The following is a 12,500-nucleotide window of genomic DNA, read 5'->3' as shown; positions in this document are numbered from 1 at the left end:
GACATTTTATCATACTTCATGTGGGGCAGCGTGGATCAGCGGTACGGTTTTTGCTTCGTACCCGAAAGGTACCGAGTTCGTTCACCCGCCGCTGCGCTGTGTGGCCTTGAGCAAGTCACCTCGCCCTAGCTCAATTTGCGGCGCTGCACCGCGGTTATTCAGTCTTCCCTGGGAATAGACCCTAGAGATAAATTTCCTCTATGGGATGAATAAAGGATTTATTTAGACCAGTGTTAGTCACGGTAAACTAAATTTCCTATTGGGTTAAGGTGTAATGTAAATGTTGCTGCTTGAAACTCGAAGAAATCAATAACATTGTGAAATTGAATGTGAACTTCAATTTAATATACGAAAACAGATAAAATGGACGTTTCGGGTTTCCCCCTTATCAACAAAGCAAGATGAATGAAAGAATCACTTAATTTGTTTTTTTAATTGAGTTTTTATACAGCGTAATATCCACTAAATGTGCTCAAAGTGCTTTACAAGCGGTCCCTGGCCAACAGCAACATTTAACATGTAAGACGGGACATGATGCCTGTTGGGCGATATTACAATTTTTTCGGACAGAGACAACGCTGTTAACGGCCAGGTACTCATTTGACACCTGAGTACGGTGAGAGATTGTGAGTAAAGAGCCTTCTCCAAGGACTCAACTATGCGCCGAGCGAGGCCCAAACCCAGGACCTTCTGATCTGAAAGCGAGTGTCATACCACAAGACCACAACAGACGTTTCATTAGTTTGTTTGTTTTTTGCCTATTGAGCATGGTCGCAGCTCTAAATTTGAATCTTTTATTCTTTTACTTCCACAGATCTATCTTGATGATGCCTTGGGTTGATTCAGTCCAAAACTAATTTGTGTGGTTTTATTTAACAATGTTGTTAATGACATTGAACATACATTGATACAACAATGCCATAATTTGTCATGTTTATCATGTAAAATCATGTATGGACCTACAAAACCATTATTTTGAATGGTGATTTGATGATGATGAACAAAATATGTGTGTTGTACAAAATAAATGGCAAAGCTAACAAAATGCAGTCTCCTTAATAAGAGGAGACTGGGGATTGACAAGTGCTGCAACAAATTGAAAAATAATATCAGATGTTTCTCTTAACATGGTTGGAATATATGAGAGGATGTTAACATTTTTCAGTCTTTCATTAGCCCTCTCAACATGAATTCTACATGAAGCAATTTCTTTTGTTAATAAAATCTCATTTTCAGTAAATTTATTATGTAAAAAGGAAGGGATATTTACAGTTACTCCTTGAGGTAAAATATCTTGAATCAGGATGGGGTTTTACCTTTATTACCTTTATCTGCTAAAATTAAATCTCCAGGGCTTAAAATTAAAAGTTTTAGTAATCCACAATTTTGTACAATGACCTTATCCGAGACAGACCCTGGATACAGTTTAGAAATAAAATTTATCACACCATTTGGACTCAGACCAACAAGAGCTTTAACAGAATTCATGGACCTATAAGAAGAATAAATTAACCGTTGTTTATCCATTTCTTTAGGAATAGCAATTTGGTCATCTGTACAATCAATTATGATCATTCTGCAATTTGGAAATCTTAAAAATGATGATGGAGCTGATAGTTTATTTTTATGTCTAGAAGGGCATGTAACCTTCATAACATTTTCAAAGAGAAGCTTATGGCTTATGTAAAACATGAATAAAAGTTTGTATAATATTTGTTATAGTACTTTCACTAACGCTAAACAATTGTGAAATATGAAGGTTAGCGTAGTTCTGTCTAAGTTTCATAAGTGTAATAATGAAAATTTGGTCTTTTAATGCAACTGTCTCTTCCTGAACTTCCCATCCACTATAATAAATAATGTTACCTCTAAAGCACTCAACATATTGAACAATAATATTAAATATTTTAAAACAATGTACACCTGTCTCCATTCGAAGAACTTTTTCTGTAAGGCTTGAAACAGTGTAAGTGCGTTGAATCTAACTTAGTTGGGTTTTTTAAAGCTAGCTATTTCCTTATTTTTGTCTGTAATTTCTTGTTCTTGAATTAAATTTGTTGTTCTATTTAAAATATCCTCACTTGTTCTACAATCTGTTTTTTTAAAAGATGGAATCCTGTGATGATGGTGACGAGAGTTGAGATGATGATGAGAGAGAAGATAATGAGGATGATGATGAGGAGGATTATAATGATGATGAGGAATCTGGTTTTTTTAAAGGTGGGACTTTGTGATGATGATGAAGAGAGTTGAGCTGATGATGATGATGATGATGATGATGATGATGATGATGGTGGTGGTGGTGGTGGTGGTGGTGGTGGACTTCTTGATGTTGGTGCCAATTGAGATGGGGTGGGAATTCCTTGTGTCACTTTTCTTTTCTTTCTTTCTGGCTCTGATGGAAACAATTTATTTTTATTTCTGTCAAACCATTCAGGGAGGTTGGCTTTGTCATCATCTCTGAAGTGACAAGAACACACTCTTGATGATGATGTTGGATCTTTTGTCCTTTCTCCTGAAATGAAAAGATTAAAAAAAAAACAATAATTCTGTTGGGCATATTGGGTATATTATTTAATTTGATAAGTACTTTGTTTTAGACTATCTTGTTTGACACCAGCTCAATGCATGATAAATCAAAGGTGTGCAAGAGACTAGGTTACTGGTGGGTCTCTCGCCTGTCTTTTATGAAATCGCATATTCAGCAAAATGTCGCACTTCCTCATTACTTCTTTTGATGATTTTGACTAGGTATATATAAAAATATGAATTCTTAAATTTACACAGTTAAAGTTGATCTTGGGGTTGAGTGTGGCAAGACTGGCGTTTTCTCTTTATTTCAGTCAGTACTGTACTGGACAGTGCGGTGATGGAAACTTTGGAGTGTCAACAATCGGGCACAGGTAAAGGAGAGAGGTCCCTGCCGCCATCTTGCTTTGTTCACACAGAGTTGCCACCTCGGCTGTCGGGGAGGGGAGGCATGGCAGAGAATCAGAGAAACTTTCCAAAAAAAAAGAGGAAAGTATGTGTGTTTGTTTGTGTGTGTGTGTGTGTGTGTGTGTGTGTGTGAGAGAGATATCTGCGTGAGGGGAGGGGAGGGGGGGGGGGGGTTGCGTTATTTTATTTATTTATTTTCATTTTGCCATAAAGGTATCGAGTTTAAAGTAAGATTTTAACAAATATTTTCTTCTCTTTCTTCTTGTTCTCCTTTTTTTTTTAAAAATATCACTTATCAGTAGAACTTAACTCTCATTCAGTTTATCAGCCTTAACATCAAAACGATTGAGATATCATTTTTGCTTCAACTTCAATAAAAACCTAGTTTGGAATGTATTTTTATTTATAATTTCGTGCAATTGTATACGTTAATCATAAAATATAGGTCTACGTAAGCTAGAACTTGACCTAGATCTGGACTACGAACTCTATCAAATGTTCGACGAGGCGTGCGTGCTTACCTGACTAAAGTGATCCACTTTTTCTTCAATTTTTTGTCTGCCTGTCCATTTGGAAATCTGTAAAACTTGCAGGAGTGACTCTCTGACTGGTGTAGACAATCTGGTACAAAACACTGGACCGTATTTAAGATAAAAATTGTTTTTTGAGCGATTTTCCAATTATTCCTTGCCCGGACCAAGCACGGATTTTTTTTGTTTAGAGCCAGCCGATTCGTTGCTAGGCGGACGTGACGTCAGACTGTGGAATCCTATTACGCCCATCCACTACGTATCATTAGATACCGTCGCCTAGGCATTCTATGAGGAAAGATAGATAATACATCAAACAAAAATTTCTGTCAACAGGAAAATCACCCAGATTGTTTACATCGCAGCATCACTATACTATAGTTGAGTTCATTTGAAGAAGAAGCACACTCTCGCTAAGAGCATTGCGAGAGAGAGAGAGAGAGAGAGAGAGAGAGAGAGAGAGAGAGAGAGAGAGAGAGAGAGAGAGAGAGAGAGATAGAGGGGGGAGGGCAAGAAGAAGAAGAAGAAGAAGAAGAAGAAGAAGAAGAAGAAGAAGAAGAAGAAGAAGAAGAAGAAGAAGAAGAAGAAGAAGGAGAAGAAGATGATGAAGAAGATAATAGAGCGACAGAGATTTATTAGTAGGTTTTATTGAGCAGTCTGATGCGCACTTTTTAATATACCTACACCGATAAGACACTTTTTTCTTCCTTAGCCTTTATACATATATCCGACAATTAAGAGAACCTACTGATCAAAATGTCTCAAACCTGAGACTTCTTTATACCTCAAAGAGGCAAATTTTGACACTTATTTCAATGGATATATATATATATATATATATATATATATATATATATATATATGTGTATATATATATATATATATATATATATATATATATATATATATATATATATATATATATATATATATATATATTCAGTGATAATATTTCTGGCCAAATGAAAATATAAAGTGTTCTGTCAGTGCATGGCACCCACCATAATAATAGTCGTTTCATCTCTCGTCCAGCTCTCTCAGGGAACTGGACCTCAGCAATAACAGGTTGGACACGGAGGCGGTGGGCGGAATTATGAAGGGTATTCAAACAAATCAAACACTCACCTCACTCAGGGTGAGTAGCATTTCCTTTACCTTTCCTAGAATTGCAAACGTTTTCGATTGCGAAATAAAAAGAAAACTGCGATAAAGTGATTGTGCACCTCTAAACGGCGTTACCTTCAGGTGATCCTCATGACCTTAAACAACATTGGGAATTTATATAGCGCAAAATCTACTAAACGTATTCAAAGCGCTTTGCTAGGGTCCCTAGCATGTAGGATTTGAGAGACAACAGCCAGGCCATGTACTAGTTTTACACCTGGATATGGTGAAAGAATGTGAGTAAAGAGTCTTTTCGAAAGATTCAATTTTGCGCCGCTCAAAGCCGGACTCGAACACGGGACCTGCTGCTTGTGTCTTATCACAAGATCACAAAGCCTCACTTTTTAGCTTAACTTCTAGACGTCTTTTGTTTAATAAACTTCAAAAATCTTAAAGTTGCCAGTCCTTTCCATTTTGACTTTAAACCCATTTTTCTCTACCAAATCAGTTCCGACAGAATACCGTTTCATGCAGAGGGTCACAAAAAATCTTCTCTTAGCCAAGTATTTATAGCTGTTTTTCCTCCCCCCTCCCCTTCCCCCCCCCTCTCTCTCTCTCTCTCTCTCTCTCTCTCTCCTCTCTCTCTCTCTGTCTCTCTTATATCCGGATCTCTCACACGCTCTCTTTGTCTGTCTGTCTGAGGGTGGGGGAGAGGGGGGGGGGGGGAGAAGTTCAATAATTAATGTAATTCAAAATACCATACAAGTACATGTGTTGGGGAAATGAAACTAAATCTCTGTGACATGCAATCAGGTTTTTTGAATTTCTGGGAATTTCTGGGATGTGGGCTCGGCAGTTTAGGTAGGGCTTCTGACTCACTCCGAGTATTTAATTCAACTATTCTCTCTTCACTACAATTCCAAGTATCCTACATGAAGAATCATAAGTTTTTCTTTTTGTAAATGAAGCTTAAACTTTTGGAAAGTATAATCAAAACTCTGAAATCTCAAGGAAATCTATTTCAATCTCTGCCATACCCAGTATTAGGGCCTGGGACTCAAGTGTAATCAAATTATTTAGTTCCAATATCACTCTAACTGTAATTCCGTGATGCATGAAGAATAACCAGTACATAGAGATATGAACAAGTGTGTATGTATTACAACAGTGCCTGCTCCCTAATTTGGCATTTTGACATTGCCAGTATTTGTCTTGGGAAATGAGACTTAAAACCTTTAGGAAATTAATATAATCAGGGTTTTGGAATTTTCAGAAACATTTTGTAACCCCTGTCATACCCATTTTGTATGGGGTCGGTAATTTAGGTAGGACAAGTCCCTGACTCACTCGAATTCTTATCATTCAAACATTCACTCAGTCCGACGTGAACCGTAGCTATTGTAAAGTTATACACTGACCAAAAAATGCCAGTATTTTGCCACAAAAGAAAACAAATGGTGAGTTGTATTCAATAGTTCAACCAATGAAATAACTTTGTTTCCTTGAGCTCTACTAATGACAACTCACTAGACGATACACAAACCTAAAAAATGAAGTCAAACTGCCGGTACTAGAGGGTTCTAGTGTCAGGCTAATCGGACGAATTTGCTTTAATTATGTTTGGTCCGTGTGCCAAGCTTTCAATACTACACAGAATGTGCATGCATTCACTGTCTTTTATATTGAACTCTCCAAGCTCCATCTTTCTCATTGCTTTCAAATTGAAAACGGGTTTGCGGTTATAACTAAAACTGCATACATTCTTACTAGAAATTATAATTTCAAAGAAATTGTCTCATTTAAAAACCAAATCAATACCTCCTGACATTGACACTTATATTTTCAGCTTGGAAATAATCCCTACACACCAGACGTGGCTACAGTCATAATGAGGACGGTAGTTGAGTCCGAGAACAGTGAAATACGAGAGCTGGACCTAACAGTGTGTAATCCGTTTGACTTTTAACTGTATAAATATATTCTTTAAATGTCACCCCAAATTTAATTTTTTTTTGTTTGTTTGTTTGTTGCTTTAGGTCTCTTCCAACACAATTGAGGTTATATGAGAGACCGCTGAAAAAAAAAAAAACAAGCAATCTAACAAAAATAGTACAAATGTAAATCAAAATCATAACCTAAAGATATCATAAGCTAAATTATAAATAACCAAGAACAAACAGGCAGAAGATTTACAGAAAAAAAAATCCCCTGTCAAAAATACAATCACAAACCAAAGAAGCAGGATAGGCTAGTAAAGAGAAGAAGAAACGACATCACTATCGGATCGTACACCCATGCGAACATCATAGGTATATGATTCAAGGGTGATGCTCCCATCCAACCACCCGCCAAATTTAATTTAAAGTATTTTTAGAGGTAACACAAATAAATGTTATGCATATATAAGTAGGAATGACACATTTAGAAAAAAAAAATTTTTTACTTCCGATACCCAGTCGTACACTGACAAATAGTTTATTTACATTTATTCCCAGACAACTTTCATTTCATATTTGTCCAATGATTAGAATGACCCTGACCCCTCCCCCAAACTTGTCAAAATCCCCAAAGAAGTCTGATCTGTTCTGATCTAAGGATATAAAATGAAACAAATGTTGGTCAAAAAGTAAAATAAAACAAATCACTTTGTCGGTGTACAATATAGTAGTGATGTACCTGTTTTAATGCTTTACATGAACAGAGTATAAGAATTTCACACAAATCTAACCCAATATATAAGTGTGGTAAAACATGAAAGGATTTGATCCCACAATTCAATACGTTTTCTGTTTCTCTAAGGATGTAGTGGTAGAGGAAGAGTTTTTAAAACTCAAAGACTCTGTGAAGGACAAAAGACTATTGTTGGTTAAGCACGGACCGGTCATCAAGAAAGGAGAAACGGTGGTTAGGGAGGGGGATGCTATCAGTGGATTTACTGACCCTGTTCAGGTTTGTATTGTCATTTTCATCACCATCATCATCATTATCATCATCATCATCAGCAGCAGCAGCATCATTACCATCATCGCCGTCGTCGTCGTCATCATCATCATCATCATCCTCATCATTATCTTAACAACGCCACTACCACATCATCTCATTCATCTGTGGTGTTTCATTCATCCTGTTTTGTTGATAAAGGGGAAACCCGAAACGTTCATTTGATCTGTTTTTGTAATTAAATTGAAGCTTACATTCAATTTCATATTATTATTTATTCATTATTCATCATGGCTATTTCTCTTTCCTGACCAGGCTTTATATGAATACATGTCCCAGAAAGGCTATCGTGTCATTGACTTATTCAAGAGATTCGACACGGACAGAAGTATGTCGGTTACACGTGATGAGTTCTACCAGGGATTGGTGGTAAGGAAATCAGAGTTCTTTTCCTCATTCGAGTCCCGATAACTGAGTTGGTAACGCAATCGCTTCACACGCAAAGAGCCCGAGATCGATCCCGGTGCAATTTAGATTTTTAAAATCCCCCTCCCGCCTTCCCTGTCCACCCAACAGCGATTAGGCAGCTGGGTCTATTAGATTAGGTAAAAAGTACTTTGCGATAGACTAGCGTCATACCAAAAGGGTAGCTAACATAGCCCTACTATAGTACTCTTTTAGTACGCCATGGTAGCTAACATTTACTATTATCCGTTTCACGCTATAGAAACCGGGATAAACTCCGGCTCTACTATATTAATGCCTCCAAAATGCCTACTTTCCTAATTGGAGCGACCATGTCACTTGCTCACAGTTATCATTCGATATCAATCCTAAGACGTCACTTGCGCATTATATTTTACAAGTTAAAGTTCAGTTATTTATAATATTCCATTACTGTCATTTATTTTTTAAAAATTGAAGTTTTATATAGTGCAATATCCACTAAACGTGCTCAAAGCGCTTTACAAGGGGTCCCTTGCCAACAGCAACATTTGACATTTAGGACGGGACATGACGTCTATGAGGCGATATTACAATTTTTTTAGGACAGAGACATCGTTGTTAACGGCCAGGTACTCATTTTACACCTGAGTACGGTGAGAGAATGTGAGTAAAGAGCCTTCTGCAAGGACTCAACTATGCGCCGAGCGAGGCTCGAACCCAGGACCTTCCGATCCGAAAGGGAGTGTCATACCACTAGATCACATACATTTTAACAGTAATTACTTTATAATGCTTACGTAAGAACGTTTATTAAAACAAACAGTCTTGATTCGATGCGGTTTTTTTGTTGTTGGTAATTTCACTTGCGCATATAAAGGAATGGATATATTACGACGAGTACATATAAGCAGGTCTGATAACCTTAATAGGGAATGAGATTAGCGGAAGAGTAGCGTCCCTTGATTGGACGTCACCCATAGTCTGTGACGTCACCGGCGGAAAAGTTATTAGAGAGAGAACGTCATGTTGGTTGTGCGCATGGTCTCTCGTCCTCGCTGACGCCGATGACGTCACAGACTATGGGTGACGTCCAATCAAGGGACGCTACTCTTCCGCTAATCTCATTCCCTATTGTTATGTGCTCATTCCTGTCATGGAAATACTCTCAAATCAACGGAAAATATCATTATCATGTCCATTACAACAATGTTAAATCAGGCCCATAGTTGCGCTGGGTTATCAGACATGCGATAACGTGGAGGTCGGGTTTCAGATAAATGCATATTTTTGTCTTTAAGTCTTTAACTTTGATTCTTTTTAAATCGTCATTTTTTATCCAATTTCTTTAACTGCTGTTTTATGCCACTCCACATAACACTGCAGAAAATTAATGGTTTTAGTTTAAATCAAAACAGTAGTTATTATCATTTTCAAATCAAAATTAGAGTATAGAACATTTCACCTAACAACACAAGACTGGTTGATATCTGTATCATTATTTCATTAATTTCACATCGCGAGACACAAGAGATAAATCTAAAGAAGACTTATGATTAAAATTCTTTGACAACTTGGATCTCATTTCAATCTATCGATAACAAGAATATATTAGGAGCTTTGACAGGGTAAGGAAGAATAATGAAATTTGTCAATCAAATGATAAGACAGTCTATTTTTAAATTTTTTACCTTCTCAAAAAAAAAAAAAAAGATAAAAAATACAAACAAACCCAAAACAAACAAACAAACAAAATAGAAAGAACACAAAGACAGACTGAAATTCATATTGTCCAAAAAGTAAGGATTTTTATCAGTTTTTTTTTTTAGATCATGCCAACAAATCTTATCTTCTTTCTCCTAATTATCAGATAATGACATTGCGCTGACCTCTGATAGATTTTATTGAACACAAAATTGATTTGAATTTGTTGAGCATATTATGGTTCCCATAATTGAGAATACTATTATAAAAGACTATTACAAAAACTTGAAACTGAAATAATATAATCACGGTTGAAGCTGAATCGCCCATGACAAAGACAACATCAACAACACAGGAGAACAGATTTTAAAAAATTGAATTTTATCTCCCCCCTCCCCCCAAATAATTAATTAAAAATTACCGTATTTATGTTCATTAACCCTCTACTTACCACCCATTGGTAAATCGTCACATTTGTTACGATGCAACCATCACATTTCTCATCTAGATTTCATTTCTTTTTACTATAGCTATAAAAAAAACTTGACATTCTGTAATAGAGCTGATATTGTCGAACAATATTATGTATAGAACGTGCTTGTTGATTTTCTGTTTGAGTAAGAAATGTCTGTTTTTGTATTGGGTGGGTGTGAAGTTTGGGGGAAAATTCTGAAAATGGCTGGTAAGGAGAGGGTTAATGCCGTGACATAAACAGTTCAGTGGCCTATTCATCTATCTCATGTGTCCCTCTCTCTCTGTGTATGTGTGTGTGTGTGTGTGTGTGTGTGTGTGTTCCCATCCCATGCTAATTTTAAAATATCAATTGAATATGAATTAAATCACCTATTATTTCTTTTCCCAGCAAGCTCACGTTCCAATGACTGTTGGTCAGTTGGAAGAATTGATGGAAAAACTGGACAAAAACAAGGACGGAAGCGTGGATCTCAAGTGAGTTATTATTGAATCAATGTGTCTATATAATTGATCTTTCCAATGAAAGGCACACCTTCTATCAGTAACTTGTAATACGCTTCAACAGTCATGACGTCACTTCCCTCGTAATGACGCATGGTAACTTAGTAACTGGCTCTAAACTATCGGAACAATGGCGGACGTCCTCATGAAATATTTCTTCGACGAGCATAAACGTGTATCCAGAGGAGAAAGACATTATAAATCTGATCATGATTTGACTTTCACTCATTCTGATCACAAAAAAGTTCTCGCCAGCATGAAGAATAAAAAGGACCGATTTTATTTGTTTAGAACCACGATGGCTGCCGTTGTTGGACGACGTGACATCAGACTATTGGATCCAATTGACAAACTATGGTTTTGAGACTCACTCACAACCTATTATAGCCAGCTATACAACACCCCAGAAATATGTGACGCTCCGTCTCAAAACGGTATTATGTCGGGATGATTCATAACCCAAAAATGTAAATTTAGAAATAGAATGATGAGAAATTGGACCTTAGAAGTTTTTGTAAAGCAATAAATAGTATTTATATTCCACCATGACGTAGAGAAAGTAAACCCAAGTTTGATATTTGTGGATATGAATTCAATTTCCCTAACCTAGTGTATCCCAACATAACAACATAATACCGCTTTGAGACGGTGGGTCACATACATGCCTCCAGGTAAAATATTTGTATACTTTCTCCCCGCCCTTCAGGAGATGGCCGTTAAATTCGTGGACCACCCGATGACGTAAAACAGCTTTTCTTTGTTCGAAAATTGTGCTACTAGCGCCGAGGAAAGCTGCAATATGTCTGATGTACGCTATCCCATATTGAGGAAATAATCTGATAATAGTAAAACGCATAGAGCATGGTGTTTACCAAGGACATGCGCGATATAAAAGCAACCTGTTATTTTGATGTTGAATAAATTAAATGAGTTTCAAGTCTGGATAATGGCAGATCAAAGCTATCAACTCAACTTCGTAGCATGACTCGAACCAGGGCCTAACGGTCAGAAACTCAAATTTTAATTTTATAATTGAGACATTATATCATGCACACACAAGGCCACACACACACACACACACACACGCACACACGCGCGCGCGCGCGCGCGGGCACGCACATACACACAAGGCCACTGAAATCGGTTTTCAACACCAATTCACTTCGACATAAAACAGTTTTTAGGAGGTGGGTCAGATGTGATGTATATGCACACAAACACAAACACGTACAAGAAACACACACATACACATACATACACACACACACACAAACATACACATGATTGTATTGATAAATTAAAAATTTCTTATTTATTTCAGCACTTTGGCAGACCAATTTGGTCATTATATGGTAAACTATTGATCAACCTGCTTGCTAGTCGACATGTAGACAATCAGATACATTAGATTGCCTCGTGATAACGGTATAATATAAGATATATTATTCCACCTCTCCCATTGGAAAACCCTTTCAATTCTTAGTAAATACCTAATCGTTGAACAATGCCTAGAACGTGTTGAAATTTTGTTTAAATATTCAACGATTGCAGAATATATTCGCTTATGTTTTGGTTTGAAATAAGGTGTAGCGGGACTTGAGTCTAGATAAAAGAAAGCTTATTGGACTCTAAAAGTAGTATTTTGGTGCACATGAATACAAATCCAAAGTTGTTTTTTTTTGGGGTTCTTTTTGGGGTTTTTTTTATAGGGGGGGGGGGGGGGGGTAAGGGTCAAATTGTTATTCCAGCAAATGGCGAATCAAAGTAATATTGCCATACAATTAGTCACCAAATATCTAAGGATATTACTTGGACAGGGGGGAATAACCTTATTCTTTCATTTCTCTGTATTTATTTAACTCTTAT

At 36.8% G+C, this 12,500-nt stretch overlaps 1 long non-coding RNA gene across 1 annotated transcript in view; it reads left to right on the top strand.

Moving 5' to 3' along the window:
- The window catches only part of LOC144971540 (uncharacterized), a 2,664-nt gene extending 590 nt beyond the window's left edge, over positions 1-2,074 (top strand). The window contains exon 2 of the long non-coding RNA XR_013645145.1: positions 815-2,074. This is a non-coding gene — a long non-coding RNA (uncharacterized LOC144971540). The remainder of the gene's footprint in view (positions 1-814) is intronic.
- The last annotated feature ends 10,426 nt before the right edge of the window (positions 2,075-12,500 follow it).

This window comes from Berghia stephanieae, chromosome 4, assembly GCF_034508935.2.
Source record: "Berghia stephanieae isolate SIO BIC M18660-M18661 chromosome 4, UCSD_Bste_1.3, whole genome shotgun sequence".
Lineage (NCBI taxonomy): Eukaryota > Metazoa > Mollusca > Gastropoda > Nudibranchia > Aeolidiidae > Berghia > Berghia stephanieae.
Note: the sequence above shows the minus strand (reverse complement) of the source record. Positions and strands in the feature narration are given on the sequence as shown.